This window comes from Callorhinchus milii, unplaced genomic scaffold (assembly GCF_018977255.1).
Source record: "Callorhinchus milii isolate IMCB2004 unplaced genomic scaffold, IMCB_Cmil_1.0 Scaffold9, whole genome shotgun sequence".
Lineage (NCBI taxonomy): Eukaryota > Metazoa > Chordata > Chondrichthyes > Chimaeriformes > Callorhinchidae > Callorhinchus > Callorhinchus milii.
In genome coordinates this window covers 4,601,982-4,627,685 of record NW_024704750.1, presented here as the reverse complement: position 1 = coordinate 4,627,685, position 25,704 = coordinate 4,601,982, and the positions used below count along the sequence as shown (strand labels likewise).

The 25,704-nt window shown below is 40.0% G+C and overlaps 1 protein-coding gene and 1 non-coding gene across 2 annotated transcripts in view; both read left to right on the top strand.

Moving 5' to 3' along the window:
• The window catches only part of mdga2a (MAM domain containing glycosylphosphatidylinositol anchor 2a), a gene marked incomplete at its 5' end in the record, with an annotated part of 236,384 nt that overhangs the window by 18,477 nt on the left and 192,203 nt on the right, over positions 1-25,704 (top strand). The window lies entirely within an intron of this gene.
• On the top strand, positions 21,270-21,341 carry trnat-ugu. The gene has a single exon. It is a non-coding gene; the product is annotated as a tRNA-Thr (tRNA).

The window sequence follows — 25,704 nt, the reverse complement described above, 5'->3', positions numbered from 1 at the left end:
TGGAGTAGGGGGATAGGGCAAGTGGTGTCCTTGAGATAAGGGCAACACCACCGCCACGGCGGTTGGGGCGGGGGATGTGGTGGGAGGTGTAGCCGGGTGGCGTGGCCTCCGTGAGGGGGAAGGTGTCGCCTGGGGTGAGCCACGTTTCTGTCAAGGCCATGATATCAACGTTCTCATCAAGGATGAGATCGTTGATGACCAGGGCCTTGTTGCAGAGGGAGCGGACATTTTGCAGTCCGATGTGGAGGGAGCGGTTGACAGAAGGGTGTGTGGGAGGGGAGGGGGGTCCAGGTTGTGAGGCAGGGGTGGGGGAGATGGGGATGAGGGAGGAGAGGTTGACTCCCCGGGTCTGTGTCCGGGGTGGCTGGCGAGAGTGGTGGGGAATGGGGCAGTCGGTGTGGCTGCTGCTGGACAGCCAACGCCGAGTGCCACGGTGAGCCCGGCGGAGGATTCCCAGGCTGGAACAGAGGGAGGTTGTGGGAGGGTCAAGTGGGGATAGAAGACGAGAGGGACGGAGAGAGAGGAGGAGAGAGCGGGAGAGATGGAGAGGGGGGAGGGTTTGGGGGGAGAGAGGAGGGGGGAGGGAGGGAGGGGGGGAGGGGGCTCGGGTCAAAGCGGCAGCCATAGTGCGCACGCGGGGACCGGGAGCGAGCGGTCAGGTGGATGGCATTATCCCGTAGATTGGGGCAGCGAACCCAACAGGACCATAGTGGGCTCTGATGTGAGCCCTGGGGGGGGGGGGGGGGGGGGGTTTTTTTTTTTTTTTTTTTTTTTTTTTTTTTTTTTGTGCGCGCGCACTCACCTGAAAACTAATCTATGACGTCGGAGTTCCCCCGCTCCGCCCCCACCCTCCCTCCACTGCCGAGGTTAGACTAAAGAAGACTAAAGATTATATTCTGTATCTCGTCGAAAAAGGAAAAAAGACCAAAAGGCCAGTGCAAGCAAAGAACAAGATCTGACTTTTGATGCCATGTTAGTCACGGCGACTAAGCTTTGTTTATTTTCAGGACCAACTGAAAGTCTTTTGATGCTGCTTTTATCTCTCACAGCCCTTTCAGATAGAAGAGTGTGAGATTCAGTATGATTGTACATCCACTGTTGCTTTTAAAGGTGCAAATTGGAAAAAGCACATGCAGGCAAAATGGACATGGCTAGAGTAGAGACCCAGGTAAGCATTCAACCATTTCCAGTTGAAATGCTGGCAGCTGGCTAACATTTCACATCACTGTGTCCCAAGGTACTGAGAAACCCACAGATTGTGGACATTCTTTGCGGCTCTGATAATTATCGCAACCTTTTGGAACAAAGTCAAAGAGACATGAATTTTCACGAGAGGTTCAGATGAAAAAGGTCGCGTAGTACATCTGATCGTATCGTACCAGAATGCCCACACTTCCCTCCTCCCAGCGCTGCACCAAGCTGTTTAATAAATGAATCTTGACCGTCTTTCCTGCTAACCTATTCCAGTCATTAATTACACACTGGGTTAAAAAATACTTCCTATTGTCTTCCTATTGCACTTGCTCTTTCCAACATTATACCTGTGAGCCCTTCTGTATATTTCATTGTATCCATTCAGATCCCTGAGTGGATTTTCTGTTTCTTTCAAGAATATCAGATTGTGTTGCAATTCCTCCACTTTGGAGAATGCTTCATGAAAGGTATGCCCATTATAATCTCATCACTAGTCCTCTTCCGTCTTGTGCTATTTCTATTCATCCCCAACTCTCTTGCTCACGGTTTTTCTTGAACGGTTGCCAAGAATGTCCTGGAGGAGGTGACCGATGGATGTGTTCTTGATACCCGAAGGGATTCTTTTGATACGAGTAAGAATATCTCTAATTTCCCATCTACCGGTCATTCGCTTCATGGCTGTTTGCCGGACAATGCTGCCGGACAATGCTGTGTGCAAATCGGCTGCCGCATTTGCCTACAAAATGCACAGTCACTTCATTTTAATAATGTGAAGTGCTTTGAGGCATCCTAATATGAAAGGTACTGCTATATCAAATGTAAGCTTATTTATTATTATTTTTATATATGTACTAAATCTGTTCAAACTAAATTAATGGAAAATGTAATTTTGGAACTAACCCTATTTGTCTTCACAATTGGCTTTCAAAGACTGTTGGCCTATTCTCTCCCCTTGAATCCACAGCTCACTTATATTTTGTGAGGGCAGCTGAATTTGATCCATTTAATAATAACCTTGCATTTGTATAGTACCGTATCATGTTGTCAAAATGTCTCCAAGCACTTCACTGGATTTATTGTAAAGTGCAGTGACTGTATTTTGTAAGCAGACATATATACGTTTGACCTACACAGAACATGTGCATCCTAATATAGCTGATTGTAATACAAGTGTAATTAGGTTGTTTCTACAGCAGGCTGATGGAATATGAAATGACGATCAACTTCTTTGCTGTTTAAGTTTGATGACGGGTTATTTAAACACTGGTAGACTGAAGTGGCTGCGGAAGTCTATCTTAACTACTGTAGTATAGAGACAGAGGTACAAAACCTTTCAATCTTAGCACCCTCAAGTAACCCTAAGTGACATATGCTGCAAGGTATTGTTTGACAAATGGTTGTTGAACTAAGCCCGCTGCCTGCTCTGTGGGTATCTTGGTGCTGTAATAAAGATGCATGAAGCTATACAGATTAAAATGCTGAGTTGCAACTACCTGATTCAAAACTGTGTGCTTGAGGCTGTTAAATGGATCTCTCCCCTAACAGAAGGTGCTGCTGGATGGAGAGAAAACATAGATCATTCATAAAGCTGCATCCCTTAATAACCTGATCCATTGAACCCTCCCAAAAAGAGGTTGGAAGTTTCAGATTGAAATAATTATGCTGCCTTTGAATTGCCTTCATTTGAATGCTGGGCTAGAGGTAGATTTATCATATTCAATGGGTGTCATCTTAAGGGAAACCTGGACAATTTATAGATCATGAACCAGGATTGGTGTCATCTGTGTTGGAGAGATGCACAACGCTATAATCTAGATCAACTGCAAGAAGCGAGTTGAGGATTTTTAAAAGCTATTTACTTCTGCTGTGTAGGTGGACATTGTACAGTCTGCAGGGGCTGAGCTATTGATTTATTTTATTACTGCCGCTGTACAACTCTGTTTGCTGTGTTTATTTCTTCTGCTTTCAGTTATTTGTTTGTACTTTTTAGCAACTATCTGCATAAAAGACCGCTTTGCAGTCATTTTGTTTCTCACTTTATCATTTCTAATCCGATAAAGCTGAAGTGGGTTTCTATCCAGTGCCTGAATAAAAAATCTTAGAGGAAACACTGCTACTGAATGCCACCAAATCCTACATGCTAGAAAGAACACTATTAATGAACTCACTCGTCTCCACTTCTCAATTGCCATTTGACTCTAAGGCTTTATGCAAAATTGCCCCTTATATTAACTCATGGATAGGGAGTGGTAAATACAGACTATCAGACTGCTTTACAAATGTAATTTTGTTGTTGTTGTTCTGATGTGAATGCAGAGGGGAAAATGGCTCCATCAGACAAGGTGTCAATTCACTTTACTGCATATCCTGTGAAGCGCTTTGAGACGTCTCGATGACGTGATAAGGCGCTTTATCAAATGGAAGGATTATTGTTGCTCTGAAGCAGAAAGCACTGGAGGAAGAGGCAGGTAAGAGATACCAATAAGTGCACAAAATACCTGTTACAAGGTTCTGCGGCAGTTATAACGTGTAAAACCAAGCTGGGATAAAGCTGGAAGGGTCACACAGTTATGTGGCAATTTATACGAATACAATTTCTCTGAAGTTTATATTGAGGTTTCACAGATGGAACAAAGCAAAATTGCTATTGACTGGTTGGTGAAAGCAAGTACTGTATAGGAACAGTGTAGTGTAATCGGTTGTAAGGTGGAAACTCAGCAGAATGAGAGCTGTTAACTCCTGAGCAGTATTGGGCAAAGCAATCTGACCTTTCGTAGACGCATAGTGTCTCCCAGCCTAAGATTGTCTTATGTACTGGGCAACTGACAAATGAGAAATAATACTTCCAGTAAGAATCGACAATTGGACAATAATTAAGGATTAGAAGGACTCAATTTTTAATTACAGAATCAAAGGAAAAGTGAAAAAGGGAAATTGGCTTTGGAAGCGTACAGGGATAATTGTTGGTGATGGCGATGCTTTCTGAACTGCAAAATATAATAAGCAGTAGTTCAAATGAAATCTTGGAACATGTCCTCTGGTGCAATAACTGTGATTTACAGCCTCATTCATCACAGTCATTTTATTTTAACAAACTGTAAATGTTATTAAACAGTGCTAACCATGCAGGAATGAGGTAACATTAAAACAGTTACAAGGGACAGATTAAAAAAACAATTAAGCAGTCAGCTCCTCTGATACTAATCAGCATGAAAAGCATTTTTTGCAGATCAACTCTGAAGATGACTGTAAGATAATGGAGATGACTTTGGGCAGAAAGGGGATGGGAGATCATTACTGACCACTTCCAAATAAGTGCAACCATTCTGACCATCAAGTTCACTCCTTCCCCACAAACAAGTTTGTTACCGTTTTATTTGGATCGTGTGTGATTACTGCACATGAATACATTGAGGAAAAGGACAATTGGTGGTTCTGGGTTTTGACCTTGATATTTGAGATGCAAGAGCTACCTGGCAGCCTGAAGAACATATAGAAACTGTTTGGAAACCTAAGATGTTTTGATATTTTTCTACAATACTTGGATTTGGCACAAATTGAGACCATTAACTTTTGACATGACAGTTCTGCAGAGACAGAATAAACCTACGGAGGAACATTGCCTTGTACAGATCCTGCCCATTTTGGTGGATTTCTTCCAGAAATAAATGATAAAAATTTCAGCAAAGAAGGAAGCTTTTTGGCCCATCGGGCCTGCGTCATTGCTAGCTCCACAGAGTGACTATCAACCTCAATCTCATTTCTCTGTTCATTTTCTCCTCTATCTTTGTTCTTCCAATTGATTGAGCTAAAATAGCATCTTGTGATAATGCATTCTATATCCGAATATCCCTCTATGAAAGAGCACATGAAGGACAATAAGAACTTGCACTTAAGCATCTCTCACTATGGGTGGTGGGATGGGGGGGAAGGTTTGGAAGCCCTTTGCAGAGGTGGAATGAGAAAACTCGAGCAAAGTGAGAAATAGGGGAGATAGGAAGATGGGATCGAAGGTCTGCCCATTTGAAGAGGTAAAGTTTGAATTTTCAAAGAGTTGTTGTTGAGATAAAGTAGAGAGAGAGGCAAAGAGTTTTTTTTGTGTTGGGGGTTGGGGGTAACCTTCATCAGAACCATCAAGTGGATCAGTGAAGGTCCTCGTTCATGCTGTATGTTGATTGCCAGCAGGTGGCAATGGTGGAGCTTGCACATCTTGAATGGTTCATTTCAAGCAAGTGAGAATATAGAAATCACAGAATGAGAAGCAGCCATTCTGACCATCAAGTTCACTCCTGAATGCTGGCCTGCACCCCTCTATAACACAAAATCTGTCACCACAGAAACCATGTTTACTCAGCAATTTAATTCTCTTTATTGCAAAAGCTTCTTTTGACCCTGAATTCTAATTTGTTTGAAATGAGTAGAAATAATGGGGTGATGTAAAGAAAGATTGAAGGTTCCCAATGTTGCTACCTCGATTTGTAATGTTGCACCTGGTTCTTGATTCTTCTTACAGGAACTGACTATCCCACAATAGTAATTCTTTGTTCATATATAACAACCCTTTCTATAAACCTTAGTCAAATTCCCAATTCTATGAAAGTACTGGCATGGAATATGAATTACCACACCTACCTCCTCACTTTTATATTCTGGTCTTTTTATAGCCTTATCTGCATTTGTTGCTACTTTTAGAGATTTGTGGATCTGAGTCCCCAGATCTTTGTTCCTACCATCTAGAGTCTGACCCTAGAAAGCTTCTTTATTTTTCCTGCCAAAGTGAACTACTACACATTTTCCTGCATTAAACTTTATTTGCCACATGTCTGCCCATTTTGCTAGCTGGTTTGTTTCCCTGCATTCTTCTGCAGGATGCAATGAATGGGGCAGTGAGAAATTATTATTAAAACTAAAGCTTATCCAACCGACTTGGACCTTTTATGTTCGCAAGTTAACTACAACAAAAAAAATCACATTTGAAAGCGTCTTTCAAGTCGGGAGAACGTCCCAAGGTGGTGAACACTCGGGGATCAGGACCTGAGAGTGGGAGGGGAGGGGCGGGGGCAGGGTTGGTATGATGGAGGGCAGAGAGATAGGAGGGCGGCAGAACTAACCTGCTTTGAAACCAACTTGGCAGGTTGTTGCGAATAGGAGCTGTTGCAACAGCTTGGAATAGTTGAATGCAATGATTTACATGTGCACTGATATAACTGGTGGATCAGAGTCTGCTCTCCTCTTGGGGATAAACACAGTGCTCAATGCTTTCCACTTGCAATGCCAGAAAACAATGACAGTTTAAATAGATGAGCCAAGGATGCAATGGTTCCTTAGAGAGGGTTGTGAGAACCTGATACCCGAAATTCAGGTTAGTACCTGCCTCTGGATCAGACTTTGCAGATGTTTAACTTTCTGGTGTTTGTCCTTGAGACAGTTTATTGGGTCCTTTGTTGGGATGGTGTTTTTGGTATCTGATCAAGATTTTCAGATATCAAAAGAATATAATTTGCTTTCATCTCAAAGCATTTACTGTACAATCTGATCAAATTCTTTGCACGATCAGAGCTATATTCTGTAATCATCTTTAGGTTTAGTTAAAAAAACCAAACAGGTCATCAACAGAAAATTTACAGCAACTGCACATAACATTTGAGAACTTTAGCCTCCCCCAGTCAGAATGGAGACCTAGGTAAAGGTGGTCCCACTTCATGAGATTGCGCAATAATTGTCGGCCACCTGATATTGTGATGGGTGTCCCAAAGCGCAAGGAAATGATGTCGTGTGCACTCTACTTCCTCACTCCAGTGACTAAGTGGACGCTAACCAGCACTCAGAATGGCTGGACATGATTTGATTAGCTCACAATTTTGGTCTGGAACGTTTGTGAGGGGTCCAGCATGTGGTGTATTTCCAGTTCTGTGGTGGTTAACACAATCTGGCCCCTGGCCACGGACAAGCTGAATGAACAGTTGAGGGACAGCAATCTTTTTTTTAGAAAATAAAGGACACAAATAAATCTGTTTCCAAGGTTTACTATTGGAGCCAAAATTCACTGTCAGATGGAATGTTCCACCATCGTTGGACATGGCAACGGTGCCAATGAAACCACAAGAGAATTAGTTGAAGTGAAATCTGTTTATCTCCAGTGGCGCAACATAATATACAAACAGCTTGACGTGTAATGGGAAGACGATAGGGTGAAGCCTGCTGTGGAGGAACGAGATCAAACTGGCTGAAGGGCATTCTTCCGTATCCCTCTCATGATATATTACTTGGCACTTAACTTAGACTGTGCACTGTGTTGTAGTTCTCAAAGAAATTCCACCTAGCATGACTTAACAGCTAAGATGAAATAAATCTCTGAATGCATCAGTTTTGAATGCATCTTCATTATTGGACATGAACAGGCTCTTATTCATCGAGATATACACTCCAATGCAGTGAAAGCATAAAATACTGAATTTTTTTTCAATTTGCAAAGTTCTTCCGTAAACCTTTTTACTGGGAAATTCCCCAAATACTCCTAGTTTTTAACTTTTGGTTGTCATTGGCCACTGACCAGCAATGCCCAATGTGCAGCACTGTGGGAATCTTGATGATGTGATAAGGCGCTATTATCAAATGCAAGGAATATTATCATTGGATTATTTCAATTTAACTTTGACAGCACCCGGGCAAGTTTTCTATAGAAGTCATGCTTGCCCTCCACTAGAGGGTGCTGATCCTGATCTGTGTTCTTATAAGATCACAAGATTGGTTTGGATGAAGAAGGCCCTTCGACCCATCTGATATCATCCTTTCACAACACCCACCCTACCACTTGCCCATCACAACATCAAGATGCTTTTTAAATGAGTCCAGTGTCCTGGCCTCTACCATGTTTCCTGACGACCTGTTCAGCAATGAATACTTCCTGAGGTTCGACACCTGGAAGGAAGGGCAGTAGAAATGGGAATCTACACTGTTGCTTCCTTTAGTGAAGTGATTTCTGGGTCAGCTCATCATAGTCCAATTGTTAGCTTCATTCACATTAGAATGGTTACACGGGATGCTAGGTTAGGGATATGCAAATAGAAAATGTGATAATGTTTGACATTTGTTGTAGGTGATTAATCCTGTCAAATGACTGGGCTGCATGAACAGTACAATGGCCTTGTTCGTGTAAATTGCTGGAACCTGTTGGGTTTAATCCCCAGTACAGTTCACTTATTCTTTTATAATCACTTTAACACCACATAACAGAGGCTTCTCAAGTGTTCTCTCAAATAGGCTCTTATGGATGAATTGAGCAGACTTGTCTTTCACAATATTTTCATATTAGTTGTAGAGTATTTATACAAATGAGCCAATCGTTCTAATTGGGACCCAGTAAAGGTTTACTGAAGGTCTTTGTAAACTAGAAAAATGTTCCAGGAATATTTTATGTTTGCTCTGCTTTGAGATGTTATCTCCATGAATAAGATCCCCTGATATTTCAATTCCATGGATTTATTTGTCCCAATGTCTTTCGATGGGTCCAGTCACAGTGCTTCAGATGTGTTGTGAACTGAGTTCAAGGCCGGTCTCAAGACCTTTCTCTTTGACCGTGCCTTCAGCTCCCCACTCGACTCTCTACCCCTTCCTCGCTCCCTCCCTCCCTTCCCTCCCCCTGACCATTTCCCCCCTGCTCGGGTCCTGACCCAACTGTCCAGCGCCTTGGGACGTGCTCCCGACGTGAAAGGCACTCTATAAATGGAATCTTGTTGTTGTTGTTAACAGATGTCTCAATTTCAGCTAAAGGAGCTGCTTTGAGGTGTTGTCATTGGTTTAGTTGAACAAACAGCTGGTTCAAAGCATCATGATTGACTGAGGCTCCAGTTGTGAGACGCAGTACTTAGTGGATTTGTTTATTCACGTGTTCCTTAAACCTGTTTTCTACTAGAATAGAGCAACACCAACCATGTCAAGGCAATGCATGTTAATGAAACTACATCAAGTTTCTGTGATTTTTTTATTTGATGGAGTACCTGTCACAGAATTTTGTAATTGAACTGTGAGGAATTTGCATATACTACCAGGGTGGACTTTGATGGATGGGCTTTGCGGATAGGCTGTGGGAATACATACATTTTTCAAGGACATTGTAGAACCAGTTGATAATCATTCCAGCGAGGAGGATCTTTTTCAAAAAAGACGTACGTGTGAAAAAATTTACTGCGGAACGATTAGAATAATCAACTTGCACAAGATTAGGAATGAATAGGTTTATTTACCAAAGATAATACGACTGGACTTGAAGTGATATCAATCTTTGGAAAGTTTATGATGAAATGGGCCCACACCCCACCTCTAATTTATGAGGCCTGTCACGATGCCTTGGTAGCTTTGAAAAATCGCTCTGGGTGAAGATCAGCTGAAAGGTGAGGCTTTGCTTCCAAGTATTAAATGGTAACTTACTTTGCTTGTGTCAGTTTTAACAACCATTCATCTGGAGAGCTGAAGGAAAGCAGCTAGATAGTGATGGTTGTATGCCATTTACCTTGCTCGTATTTATGACCACATTATGTGCACATTCACGACAATGTCTTGATCTGTACAAGTTAAGTCTCCTTGCGTTGCCCATAATGTAGCCTAAAGACCAAATCCAGCACTAAAGGCTTTAATAAAATACGAGGCACACAAAGCTTTGGAATTCTTTCTTTGGGAACAACCACTAAGAAATGGAATGGAAAATGAAAAAGTCAAGTATCACCTAATGAGTTGCATAAAATGCCCTAGCATGCATTCCACTCTATAGATTTTTTATGAGGTTGAGAAAGTAAACCCAGAAAAATACTTTCAGATATGCCAACACAGCAGCACAGAGGGCTGTGCTCAGTGGAGTCCTGTAGCTCAGTAGTTAGAGCACTCACTTTGCAAGTGAGAGACCTGAGTTCAATTCCAGGCAGGTCAGGGCGAAACCTTGGGCAAGTTTCCTTACTCCACACACCTAATAATAATCCCTCCAAAACCAAAAACAATAATAAATTGGTCATTTTCAATCTACAACTGTTTGAGGGACATTGCTGTGCGCAATTGGCTGCCGCATTCGCCCACAAATATACAGTCAATTCACTTTACAGTATATTCCGTGAAGCGCTTTGGGACGTCCTCCTGACATGAAAAGCGCTATATCAAATGCAAGGATTATTGTTATATTATTATTATAGGTTCAAGGTTGCAAAGGGCAGCTTCAGGGCTGACACCAGGAAATATTTCTTTAACCAGTGGGTAATTAACAACTAGAATAGGTTACTACAGAGTAGTTGAGGTCACGTTACTGGAGTCATTCAAGAAATAATGGGAACACGCAGCAGGTCAGACAGCATTTATGGAGACAGGAAAGTGAGTTAATGTTTCAGGTCGATGACCTTTCGGCAAAAATAGATTTCATTCACAAGAAAGTCTGATTCTATAATTGGAGGACGTTAGGCTGGTATTCTGGAGGTGAATAGGATCAAATGGGCCGAAGGGCCTTCTTCATTTGAACAGCGCTTATGATCTCATTTAATGCTTATTTAAAAACTTGAACCATTATGCCATTGGATTGAACTTCACAATATCTTGAAGGAACCTGGTAATGAAGGCAGATGCAATATTATTGTTACTACAGATCAATTGTGTTCGCGGGCACTCTCGTACAGTGTTCTAAAGTTTGCAGACGCTTCCCCTTCCCCCATGCAATTCTGCAGTCCAGAGATCCAAAGTCTTATTTCTTGTGAGGCTGCTTCATCCTAGAATAGCTAAATTACAGCACAAAAGGGGTGGTTTGTCCCATTGTGTCTGTGCTGGGAGAGCTTCCTACTCTGATGCTATCCCCCCACTACTGTTTTTTTGGTCTACCTTGACATTTGGTATGATGTGGGGATTGAAATGAAGAGTGAAATAAGTAATGAAAGCTATTTCTGATTTTGCCTCATTTTGTATTCATATTAATACTATAAAGAGCTCCTCAGATTGCAGTTGGGGTTTAGTATCAAAGCAACTGGCCCAGGAATAAATCAATCACAACTGCTTAACACTCAGAGGATGTCGTCTGCTGCATATACTTGGGCTCCCTCAGCCCTACGGCAATCCATGCTGTGTGCTGTCAACAGAAAATTGCATCAAAGGCAGAACTGGCACATTTACAATCCCCCAGTGCGTTGGAGGTTCAGAGAAACTTGCTTTGACATCAAAGTGTTAAGGTGGTCTTCACTGCAGCATCTGCGCCAGTTAATTATCCCCTTCATTCTGTACCAACTCTCTCCAACCTGTTCCAAGCATTTGCTGCTCACAATGCGTTTGGTAATCGGACAAAATGCATGTGTTTTTTTTTATATATAACCTGCCCGCAGTTTGTCTAGAGAGAGAAATGAGCAATTTGGGGGCAAATGTAACAGATTGTGAACATTTTCCGACTTGGTTCTTAAGTCAACTACAATCAAAGTACTGTAGATGAAGGTGGTCACTTACTATGTTGCTGACTTAGGCTGAGTCTGAATTTCATGTAGATTTTAATGGATCGTCACAGATATTATATATGTACAGAATATTACTGTATGCCTTGAATGGAAGGTCAGACCACTGGATATTTGACTTTTTCTAAGGGAATGTTATTTGTTAAAAAGATTTCTAAGGATGAAATTGTTTAATCTTCAAACAATATTGTTTGTGCAATTTTTTAAAAAGAATATAATTTTTTTAAACTTGAATGACCATCACAGGTGCATATTAAATATAGCTTTATTTGTCCCTAATCCTATATTTTCATTATATGAGGGAATCTTGAGACCAGGCTTTCTCTCTTTCTTGATCCAATAAAGTGGTATAATGGGCGCAATAAACTGAATGACCTTGTTCTGTTTCTGTGTTCCTATTAGACAGTAACAGCCTCAGCCAAAGTCTCCACATTGACCTCTTCTCAGTGTGTAGAGCTGTTGATTCAGCCTAATAGTTGATATTGTGAATGCTGAAGAATATACTGTCTGGTATGAGCAGCAAAATAGTGATGATGTTGATTTAAGACGGGTAGTTCTGCTTACAAAGTTGACCAGGTGACAGTGGTCATGTTAAGGTAAAGCCTTAAAATATTTGACTGTCTAGTTACAGTTCAAACAAGGAGAATCAATACTGGAACTGGAATTGGAGCAATATGCTAGGATGTTCATGCTTTCAGTTTTTGCTGATGGAAAAGGTTTTGCTAACAAAAAAAATAGGGTAGAGCCCTGTTGAAGACCAATGCGCGATAAACCATCGAGTTTGAAGAATAGAGACTGAATGAGCAAAGTCCAGAAGTACTGGTTGGGGGAAATTTGCTTGTAAATGTATGAGGGAGAGAGAAGACTGAGGTGGTAAAGTGTTCTGCAATATTTAGGTCCTGAGAGAAAATCACAGAGTAATAATAAATAATAATCCTAGCATTTGATATAGCGCCTTATCATGTCTTCAAGGCGTCTCAAAGCGCTTCACAGAATATATTGTGGAGCAAATTGACTGTATATTTTGTGGGTTAAATGTGGCAATCAGTTGCACACAAGTGTCCCACAAACAGTCATGGATTGAGTGACCAACCTTATTATTTTTTTTGATGGGATTATTTCCCCCAGAAAAGTGATCAGCCAATCGACTAACAACCAGGTTCCCACTTGCTGCTATGTAAACTGAGGCGAGTGGAGTAAGGAAACTTGCCTAACGCTTTACCCTGCCTGGGAGTCGAACCCGGGTCCACTCGCTTGCGATGCAAGTGCTCTAACCACTATGCAACAGGGCTCTACAGAGTAGGAACTGAAGGTTTAGGGAAGAGGAAGAGCATGTGAGACAATCTATTGGAAGCTAGCAAGTTTCGGACCTGAGACCTCAGTATTGATTTAACACTGAGGAGGATGGAAAAGGTTGTAATTGAGTGAGAGAGACTGGAGACAGGTGAACAAAGATCAGCTGTCAGACACCAAACCTTTTCTTGTATTCTGTACACTATCCATCCTGGAAGAAAGCTCTATTTAGGTCTTGGACTAATTTAAACTTTGTAATTAAGTGTTGTTGAAAAAGATTTTTTCACAAGAGAAAGAAAACTGACCTCTTTAGATGTAATCTGAGACGTTACCCCACATGAAGGTGATATATATATATATAATATGTATGTATAAAAAATAAAAATAAATGCAAATTGTTACTGCTTTAGCAGTGAAGAAGAGGAGAATTTATGAACAGTTTTAATGAATGAATAAACAGTTTTAATGAATTTCCTGACTTGTGAATTTAATCATCGTGGGTATTTATAAGAAAACAGAAATCTTGCGCAGAAACCCAGAGGTGAAATCAGTTTAGTTATTTGCAGTTATGTAACCTGCAACTGGATGGTAATTTCAAGCTTATTACTTTAGACTTTCTCGATCAGATTTCTTTTTACAAAATAGCATCAGTGGTGTTGATAAAGGAAATCTCAGCTCCCCAAGCTAAACATAGACACTGAGAGAATACTGTAGGTGTAAGGTTTTCAAGAAAGCTCCTGCTTGATGAATACATTCTGTGAACCTTTCAGAAGTTTGATGGCTTCCAGCAATACAATCTTCAAATTGTGCTTCACACTTTGTCATTCATGAAAGTATCCTACAATGACCTCCTTGTCCCCATTCTGAATGCCAAAGCCTCCTCTCAATCAAATCCATCCGGCACACATGGAATGAGTTCTATCAGCTCTTCAGATTGCAAGTGGGTACATACCATTGGAGGTAGATTACCTGAGCTAAGGTGGAATCAGTGGTGTTCTGCAGCAAGCAGGTTCCTTGCCTATTGAATGTGTAGCTGGAAAGGCATTGGGGTTTGTGAGGGAATCTGCTTAAGTTTCTCCTCTTACATATGGTGATGGGATGGGGGAGAGAGGAAAGGATGAGGTGGGCAAAAATGTTCCAGGGCTGTTGGAAGTTTCCTGCTGTTGTTGTTTGAAAGCTATTTAAAGCAGCTTGAAATTGTTATCCAATTTGAAGATCTTCACTGAGTGGAAAAATACATTTTATAACAGGGTTGATGTGATCACATTGAATCATTATGAAATGTCACATTTTACACCATTAAATGAAGAGGTAAAATGGCATAAATGAATTTCCTCTCTGGCAAACAGAGGATACTGATCATATAAATCATACACTGATCCCCTCCCTTACACACACACACAACTAGACAACCTGTAGTTATTGCAGAATATGGGATATTGTTCACAAAACAACTTGTACATATTCAGCACCCGCCACGCTGCATAGCGTCTCAGAATGTGCTGCTAAGACTAGCAAAGCTCTGATCTCTATAGAAACTGAGGGGTGCAATCCAGATATTCAGCAGTACGTTGCATGAACAGTAATCCTTTGAGGACTGTGGCTCTACTGAACACTAATATGTCAGTCGGCTAATCTGTCACTCAGTGCAGAATTGATCATTTACCATCCAATCTCACACAAAAACAATCCTCTTTGCCAATATTGCAGTTCTGTATTTTTATGATGCCTGTTAAGGCAGGCCATTTCCCATTGTTTGCATGTCCTGAAATTGGATTTGCAAAAGATGCAGTCGATAATTTGCCAGAAGATGCAAATTGTGTTTTAGTGTTGAAATGTGAATGCAGGTTATGGAATTTTGTTTAAAGAATGCAATTTTTCAGTTCAGTCAGAGCATTGAAAATGTTTGTTTCCTGCAGATTTATCCTTCTCTGCTTCATTGATCTGTAATAACATCAATACTTTCTCATTGTAGATTAGTGATGGAATGAGTTCTACAATGGAGAACACAGTAATAAAGAGAACAAAGTAATGTTGATTATTGTCTGTATTCTGGATACACCTCCCTTCCTTTACTGTGCAAAAAAGAATTTAATATTGCATCAGAGCCAAGCGAAGAATCTGCGAGTTATAACTTCTTATTTTTTAAACGAAAATCAAAAGCTGTTGCAAAACATATCCATTTTATTTGTGATATACATTCCCTCAAAAGGTCAACTCTGCAGCACGCATCCTCTCCTGCACTCGGCTCCGCGAACCCTTCCACCCATCGTTAATCAGCTCCACGAAGATCCTTGCCCTTGCCTTCAAAGGCCACTGTGGCCTTGTGATATCCCATGATACTAACTCTCCTCCTTCAAACTCTACCAACTCTGCCTCATACCCACTCCCACCACATTCGTCGCAGGTGAGCTTTCAACTGCTTTGCCCCTGTCTCTGACACGCTCTTGTGAAATCCCTTCGCCGTGCCTCTTCCTCTCTGCTTTCAAAACCTGCCCAAAGACCTGGACCTTTGAATACCTTTTCACCCGTCCAAACCCACTTCCATTCCACCTCAGGCTCCCACTCTACCTCTGTAGAGCACTTTGAGACATTCTTCCGAAGTAAAAGGTACTATACCATATAAGTACAAATTGTTGTTATTAGTCACACTTTGTCTTAACTGGTTTTGGAAATAAATTTTGAATTGAAACATCCAGATGTTAAATTATCCCTGAAAGAAATGCCCGGGTATCTATGATTAATGCATAAAGCATTTAACTTGTGTTAGTGACAGTGAAAAATTGAGTAGGAGATGAAAAATAGGTTACAGAAAGTGTACCTTACTAGGAAAGGATGAAAACATTACATTCACAAGATTGTTTTAAAGAAGAAATTATTTGAATCAACTGGCAATAGGATAGAAGGATGTTATTTTGAATCCCGCATCGCTGGGAAAAGAATGAAATCTATTCTTTGATCCTGTAGCAACCAGTAACAAACCCAATCATTCTGGCCAGTGCTTTCTGCAGTGTTAGATCTGCTTCAGCCAGGTTTCCTGCTAAGATCAATAGTGATGAGGCTTAAGGTTAAATGAAGCTGCTGTTATAACTTGAAACTAATTCAAGAACCCGAGGGGGTCACCTTTTGACACACAAGAAGAGACCAGCAGATAAAGACTAGCAGATTTCATGCAGATAAAGAACAAGGTTACAGCAACTTCCTGTGTTTAGAATAGACCAGAGAGCAATATATTTGCTCTGTGAGGTCAGGGAGCAACAGCCAGTAAGCCATTCTGTTCCCTCGACACCACTTATGTGCACTGTTTGCTTACTTGACTTACAGTTTGAGCTTAAAGTGAGAGCTGTTGAATTGTGCTCTGTACAGTAGCCGTGGTTGTGGGAATTAGAGTTTGAACTTAATTTTGGAAGTCAATTTTTTTTTCTCAGTAAGGTTTACGCCACGTGTTGCTGTGACCAAGAAACTCCCTTTTACCAGATGGGAAGTGGCTGTTGAGATTTGTTACCATCTTTGGTTACATTTAGTGATTTTTTTATTCATTGCTCCAGTACCCTTTAGGTACTGGATGTATTTAATACTGTACACTGAAAATACATTCAATTAGGTGAATTAGTATAGAGTAACACAAGGTAGCCAGTGTACTAATTTACAAAATCTACAGTCAATTCATTTTACAGTATATTCTGTGAAGTGCTTTGAGACGTCTTGAAGATGTGATAAGGCGCTGTATCAAATGCAAGCATTATTATCTTATTAAAAGCCGGAACCATAGATGAGAGTTTGGCTTGAGTAGGACAGTGTAGTTTGCGTTCTGTTCTTTGATGGAAAGAACAGTCAGGTACGACGTACTAATGGATACAGATGGCAGATTATTAGGCAAAGAACATTGTCTCCAACACTGGAATATGTTATTGAGACAAATAATATAAATGCATCCAAGAGTTGAGTATTTTTTAGAAAAAAGGAATTGAGGTCAGCCAATAAATGTCTTGGGCCAAATGAGCCTTTTTATTCCAAATTGTTCCCGTTTCTTCTTTTGAAAGTTAATAGATAACTAAAAAAAACATATGCATTGATGTTCTTCAGTAATACTATTATTTTTCCCTCAGAAACATAACTTGGCTGCTGGATTTCTCAGTTTGCCTTCTGAGCTAAAGAAGTGGCTATGAGAAAAGCCATATCTTGCTTCCAGCCACATTTTTGATCTTTGGGCTTATAATTACACAACAAAATTGTGGCCAGTGTACAATGTTCTCTGACTGGAAGAAACGTAAATATAAGAAGGTGAAAGATTTTTCAAATGAAGGATTACAAAAAAAATCTCTCAAATTGACCATTGACTTATAATGAAATCTACTGGTTATTCTCTGTATATAAGTGCAGGATATTCTTCTGTTCCATAGCACAGTAGTCATTTCAGCATCTTGCCAAACATCTATGGATTCCACTTTTTGCCATTTGGCCTTTTTTTTTTACTGGTTCCCATCCATACTTTTTGCTTGGACTTGTGGCCTACCGTGTCTGTTCTTGGAGATCAGTGTAACTGAATTGCATTAAAAGGCCTGCGGTGTTCAGAGTTTTTGGTGTCTATTGTAATGAATTTAAACAATTTTTGTTTTATATCACTTGAAAGTGAAAGCACACATTTTCCCGTAATGTGGACCAGTAGGTTGATCATGTAGGGCTTGAACTAGCAATGAAGTGACACACCTGGCAAAGCTTGGAAGGTCCTCAATGATTGTTTTGATGATACTGGTTGTCTCATGAATGAGGCTTGGAGGCGAAAGCCTTAATAGATAGAGCTGTTTACTTGGATAAGAATCATGAAATGTATTGGTGTGCTGTACTCGTAAGACATGAGGTTACAAAATATACCGTCAATGAGTTTTTAATGCTTTTTTTGAAACATCTTTCAACAATTTAGGTCTGTACAGTCTGGTTGAGGATGGATGTGGGAATGATAAATCTGTTTTCTTTCAATCTACTGTTGACTATGCATCAGCTTCATGGTGGTTGATTTTATTTGCACTTTGGGATAACTGAGATAAGCTGCAGTGGTCTCTTCCATTCCTGTATGTTGCTATGATCCAAGCTGTTCTCGTGGTGGCTATGGACTTGTTGCCGTTCTAGATAATGTGAGTACATGTCATTCTGTGGTGGTTTTAAAGGTTAGTCTTTGCCCAATGACTAACTGACTGTGCGTCCAGCTGGTCTAAGCAGTGAATATGTGCCTGATCCCTCTTTATCTGGTACAAAACTATGGATGTTTGGTGTATTTTCTACTGATCCACCAATACATTAATCTATTACCACCTGGACTTCCTAGAATCATTTGCAGGCTTGAAAATTGTGATTCTGCTCAAAGAGTCATGAATAAATACAGCTCAAATAATTCATGTTCAGTAAATATGTCGGTTATTCCAGATGCACATATCAATCAATAGGAATGCTTTTTCTTCAGCAAAGCTTTGGATGAATCCTGTTCACAGCAGGAGAAAGGCTTGAATGGCCCTCTTGGCACTGGTTTATTGTCTCTAAGTATCCTTCTCCATCTGAGAGGCCAGGATATTCTTTGCCACCTTTAATGTCATTAGGAACAGCCTGTATTGTGGTTCATGGACTGAACTCTGCTCTTTCCCCCAACCCCACCCCCACTCCAACTAGGTACCAGATTCTTATCGTTACATCTTAGATAGTTTAGAGCTGAAAAAACTCAGCTATTGAGAACAGTAGAGTTAAGAGGTCAGTAAAGGCTGGAATTTGAAACCATCAGCATGGGAGTCTGATTCAACTGTATATTTTTGTAAGATGTCTTTCTCTATAGATTTTTTTTAGATATTTTTAAAGTAGATGTTACAGCAGAGCTCCCAGGAAACAATTTGGATCCTTGAAGCACAAAGCTTAAATTAGGACCCCTGAGCTTTGAAAGCATTGCTTGAGCTTCCTCCCTCAATAATGCATTGGTGTGTAGGTACATGCTAATAGTTTTAAAGTGACTTTTTTCCCTGAATCCCTTCAGTGTATCTGACAAGTACAATGCTAGCAGATTACTATTTTATTTTTGCTGGATATATTGGGGCACATTATTGAGTCAAGAGTACTAACCCCTCAAGACCATGGCAACTCTGGGAACCCTATTCTGCATGAGGCATGCTTTATAAATGCAAATTGTTGTTGTTAGAACAGTGGGAGATTTATACTTTATGATGCACGTGCTCGCATCCTAAAGTGTACAGTTTCAGAATTTCTTTTAATGCCCATTCGCGCTGTTTTGCCTTGTAAAAAAATATAAAGAGACTTATTGAAAGCTTGCTTAGGATTGAATTCAAAACAGCCATCAAATAAGTTTAGGATTTTGCTGATACTTTACTGCAGGCTTACTGTTATCCAGTTAATGTTGATCCTTTGAGCACATCAGCACTGCGGCATAAAGAAATCTGTATGCAAAGACAGACATGTGAGCAGAGGTGAAATTCCTATTGCCACCAGTTTCAGAACCCATTCTAATAAAGAAGGCAAATTTGGCAGTTTGTAAGAAATTTCAGAAGAAAAATCACTTCTACTTCTAATCTTATACTGGGAGCCTTGTGTGTGTGTGTGTATGTGGTGTTTGTTCATGGCACTGCTAGAAATGGAAAAGTCCTCACTTTGCATACAACAAGAGTCTCAGACACTTCCACATTTATATGACAAGACTTGGGTGGATTTCCTATGTTGTAACCGTGGAGCTTTATTCTGACGTGATTGCAGTCAGCTATAGTATCTCATCATGTTATTCAAACATTCTTGAAGTGTAGCGATTGCGTATTTGAGGCAATTTTAGACCATAACCACACTGACGAAAATGTATATATTCTTAGGGTCAGAGGATCAAATCTCTATATTGAANTTTTTTAAATATAGAATCTGAAAAATCATTAGGGGTGGAGGGAACTCATTCTATTCAACCTGCCTGAAATACACACAGATTTAGCTACCACCTTTTCTGCCTGTCTTTCTTCTCAATTTGTTTCATAAATTGCCTTTGAATCTCCCAAAGCCAAGTAATAATTCTCACCTTCTTGAATATTAACAGAAGATTTGATGTATTTCACACTGACTTGCCTTTTTATATAAGACTGTCTTTTCAAACATGCATTTTTATTCAATTAATAAATCGAAGATTCCTGATCCAAGAAAAACTTACTTTGTGAATTAGTTGTATATTACAGCTCAAACCTAGTTCTGAAACTGTGTGCTAGAGAGAATTAAAGGGGTTTTTGGAGCCTTGCGGCTTCAAGTGACTCATATAAACTACTCATTTTACATTATTATCTACAATTATCAAATTGATTCACACAGTGTTTTAGACACAGAATCATCTCCAAGCGTTATCCAGTGTTAATTTTGAAAAGCTAATCAAATTAATATCACTGAGCTTATGGACACAAGTGTATGCAGTTGTTCTACATTGGAAATGCAGAGAGATCTGGCTACTGGGTGTAAAGGAACAAAGGAAAATTCTGTGTAAAATGGTTCTAATATATTTCACATTCTGTTCGTTAGCCTATTTCCAGTAACACTTCTGGCAATTCCCTAGCTCACTACATGTATCACAAAGGGGAAAATGCTTGTGTATAATTACATCATACTGGAGAACTTTTGTTTTCTTAGAACGAGGGTCATTCGTTGCCCTGTGTGAGCTGAATATATCTTGCTTAATTGTTGAAGCGTACAGAACACATAACCACAATCCACAATGAGTTATGGATGGAGAAGAAAGAATTAAAACTTGGCTCTCAACTGCTTCTAACAAAATATGCTAGCCATGCTGTGATGATTAGTTTCTACCCCTCTGTCACTGACTGGAGGAGCAATAGAAAAGAAACTAAAATTGTGCAATAGTGAATGCTGGATTGTCAGAAAGGCTTTCCTCTTGATTTTAATGGAATATTTATTTCAGGATCAGTTCAACAATCGGGCAGAGAGCCCCAGGGTACTGTCCTGTCTGTATTAAGATATCAACAAACAAAAATGTGACGCAGGTGTGTTCTCTTTGTCAAGATGGACTCCAGATCTAGCATTGATGCCACCAATGGCAGATTAACGTTTCTACATTAAGAGAACAGATCATGGCAATGAACTTTGTGTGCAAATATATTGGATGTACCAACATGTGGGGTATCTGCAAAAATAGTTTGTGTTTGAGTTTATATATTGGCCATCCATCTGATCATCCTTTATTGGCAAGATAAGATTCCTGAAGAATACTTGGAAGATCAATTTCCTTTCTTGAACTTGTATCATATGATCTCAAACATTTCATTCTGGAGTCCTGTAGCTCAGTGGTTAGAGCACTCGCTTTGTAAGCGAGAGACCTGAGTTCAATTCCCGGCAGGTCAGGGTGAAACCTTGGGCAAGTTTCCTAACTCCACACAGAGCCTAATAATAATCCCTCCAAAACCAAAAACAATAATAAATTGGTCATTTTCAATCTACGACTGTTTGTGGGACATTGCTGTGCGCAATTGGCTGCCGCGTTCACCCACAAATATACAGTCAATTCACTTTACAGTGTGTTCTGTGAAGCGCTTTGGGACGTCCTCCCAACGTGAAAAGCGCTATATCAAATGCAAGGATTATATTATTATTATTTCTAAAGCTTCGCACTTCTCTCTTGGTTGAAAGTGAGCTAGATTTAGCATGTTGTTTGATGAGATGACCATTTTTAGGTCCTAATTTTTTCCCTCAAGTTTCAATCTGTTTGACTTTATAAAGAGATTGTGCCTTCACTGGATCTCTCAAAGGTGAAACGTGGATTCTGCTGCCCTATTATTTTCAGCTTCTTTTGGTCCATATGAACATACAGCTATATCTTTATTGGAGATGAGTTGTGCATTTCATATAAAGCATGGACTGTGGTGTATGTGTATTTCATGGTATCAATTGGTGGTCAAACGAACATACCAAGAAACCTAGAGATTAAGGGATATAGAGAAATCGCTGGGAAATGGGGTTAAAAAATCTATCTTGATCCAATAATATGGTGAAACAGGCTAGATGGCTGAATGGTTTACTCCTCTTCTTGTTACGATGCATTCTATCTGAACCATAGCCATTCCTAGGGACCAAGGTTAGAAGTAAGGCTGGAAATTCCACCCATGATTAGATACACTATTAATTAGCATTTCAGAGAATCCAGAATTATGCAAATTCTTAAACGGTGTCTTAATTTTAAATACAGTTTTCTGCACGTTCTTAACACCAAATTTAACAATTTGTCAGATTCTGGATGCAATTCAAAGAATCTGTCATTGTGGGTTGTGGGATCTTGCTATGTGGAAAATGGCTGCCAAGTTTGCCAGGAAAACATTCCCTGGATAGTAATTGCTGTAAAATGCGTTGAGAAGTTTTGATGTGATGAAGCATTATACAATGCAAGTGCTTTTTTTTTAAAACTCTAAGGATCGTATGGATATCCTTAACCCAGTTCCTACCATGCATGAGCCAACAACACAGTGTGAGTCACAAATCAGCAATCTCATTTGGAGAAGCTACAGAATGGTTGATGCTAGAGTGGAAAAAAAATCACTGACACAATTATATGTCAGGTTAAAATATATTGATGAACCAGGGAGTTTTACTGGATCTGCATCGAAACTCGATATAATCTCTATCATCAGTTGTTGATGAGAGGACAAAATTGTTTCCATTCCCCACAATCAACAGCCTTTGACTTGACGAGCACAAAATCTCACCATAAAATATGCAAAGCTAAATCATATGTAGACACTGTAACAATGTCTGTTAATGCAACTGTACTGAGAGACATTTTGAATCCAATTGGTCTTCAATACAGGCAGTTATTTTTGGCTCTGCTAAAAATAAATTGATGCTCATTCTTTTTGCAGTGAAAGCTTTGTTAACTGTGCATATAGTGATTCTTAAAAGCCTAGCAAAGTTTCACGTGCATCAATCTCATTTTTAGAAAATCCCATTTACCCTTTGCTTTGACGGCAGACTATTGACCAAGTATCATCAGTCTGCTGCTAGTCCTGTCATTTCCTTTTTGATCCATTCATTATATGTCTGTTGTACGTTACATGATCCCATTCTAACATTGGCTGGTAGGGGAAGAAGAAAATATTGCTCTTTCCTTTTGTAAGTGGCAACATGGACATACATGGCGCTCCTTTGTTCTCCTGAGGCAAAAATCCTGGAACTTCCTACCTACCATCATCACGGGAGCATTATCACTGCAAGGACTGCAGCATTTGAAGAGAATGCATTTACCACCACCCTCTCAGGGAACATAGGGATGTGCCATCAATGCTGGCATAATGCCAGTGTCACCCACATCTTTTAACAAAAAAAAACACATCACCATCTGGATGGAAAAGATGAGGCATTCAGCGAGAGAATAACGTGAGCAAATGAAGTCTGCAGACGCGGCAGTAAATAGTGAAGTAGATTGTGTCCCACTGTGTACGGTTTAAAGCTCAACCTCAGATAGCAAGTAGTCCATGTGCAGATTGCTTCAGCAAGCTGGACTGAGGCCAGCTTATGCTGAGGCACACACACATTTACTGGAGCCTTCTGTCCAGTAGGAATAGAAAATCCCTTGACAATGGCAACTTCAAATTGTGTTGCGCTATTTCAAATTGCATTTCTAAATCAATAAATATTCAATCCAGGAATGTTTCCAACATTAAAATTTCACTAACGTTTGGACCTAAAAATAATGATTTCTGACTTTACTTAACTTCCAATTTAAGGATAATTTTCGTGGCGCAAAATTATTCATGATTGTAGTGGCTGTTTGCAAAATGACTTTTTTTTAATACTGTGAAAATAATTGGGTTTTTGATCACAAATCTGCCACTTTGTTGTACTTTGATTTTTGGTTTTTTTTTTAAAAAAAATTCTTTTTGCCAGTTTTTTTCTAATCATTAAAAAAAAGGCTGGTACTGAGCATTGAATGGTATTGTTAAGCACTTTGCAGTGAATGCATGCTTGATTTCCTGTGCCAGCTCTCAAACCCTGCATGCCAAAGTTTTAATGGGTATAGAGTGGTCCTAGCTGGACAAACAGTGGGAAGCTTGTCAGACAGTGCTTTCAATGGCAAACTATGTTGTTTAACCTGCCTAAACTGCATACTGCGTGGAGTCCTGTAGCTCAGTGGTTAGAGCACTCGCTTTGCAAGCGAGAGACCTGAGTTCAATTCCAGGCAGAGGGCGAAACCTTGGGCAAGTTTCCTTACTCCACACAGAGCCTAATAATAATCCCTCCAAAACCCAAAATAATAATAAATTGGTCATTTTCAATCTACGACTGTTTGTGGGACATTCCTGTGCGCAATTGGCTGCCGCGTTCGCCCACAAATATACAGTCAATTCACTTTACAGTGTGTTCTGTGAAGCGCTTTGAGACATCCTCCTGACGTGAAAAGCGCTATATCAAATGCAAGGATTATTATTATTATTATTATACTCTTGGGTCCCCAAGCTTTGGCTGTTGCTAACCTGCATCCCTTCAGAATTGGGTTAACAGGGTGCGTCATTCTGTGGAGAGAACCCGAGTACAGTTTATTCCAAACTTAGGAATTTCTAATACGTAGAACTTGCAGTCTGGTTTGGATACTCCAAGTGTAATAATGGGTATCTGTATGTGTTGAACAAAAATATCTCCTGCTCCACATCAGCTCTAGACCAGGGCAGAGGATGATGCAACTCTAATGGGCAGGAAGAAAATTTAGCATTGGATGTAATATTAAGGTTGTGTTCCATGCCTTCTATAAGTCAGGAAAGATTGGTAGAGGTGTGGAAACAGGGTGTTGACTTGCCCATTGACTCACAACAAAGATAATCTTGAAGGTGTATGCAGATAATTTCCCTTGAGAAAAATGGACTTTGGAACAAAATTGTATTTGTATGAAAGAATGGTGGATACGTGAATGAAATCAGCTGCCCAAGAATTTTTGACTGGCAAGCTATTTATTTTCATGATGATCCTGACCCTGCCTAAAAGTTCCCTGTTGCTTTATTTGAAATATTACATCTCTTTCTCACTGGCAGGAACTTTATTTTTGTTGAGTTTGGTTATTGATCATTCACTGAAGATCTTCAGTCAATGTTTAAGCTGATGTCAGCAAAGTTGATTGAGTACCGCAATGCATCTTGAGGCCATTTGCCTATAAATTGTAAAATGTTGTCCTAAACTTGTATAAGTATTAAAAAGGCATCACTTGGAATATTGTGTGCAGTTTTGGAATGGAGAGAACTCCAAAAATATCAAAAGGGATAACTGCAAGACACAGAACTTTGTCATGATTGCAGCCTCGCTGAGGTGAATTTATTTTCATTGAAAATAAATGAGGACATTTTCAAATTGACGTGAATATAAGCAGGCTTAGATTTCTTCAGTCTTCAGCAGAAATAGAGGAATTTCTGCTCTTGTTCACTGAAGAAAAATTTGTTTCTCAAAACTGCGTTCATTTTGATTACAATATCACTTTCACCAGACAGGTGCATGCATCACTGTTGTCCACATAACCACTGTGTTCCTACATTTTTGGAATTGAAGAGCGAGATCAATGAGACATTTTCCCACTCTACAGTACATGAATATCACTTGTATGCATTCATCCGTATAGGTACATTTGAAAGGTCTGGGCTCTTGTCTGAATAAGCACCACTGGAACTGACCCAGTTAAGATAGCAGTTGGAAATTCATACTGTAAAAAGCCAGGGTTATGGGAATCCGTTTG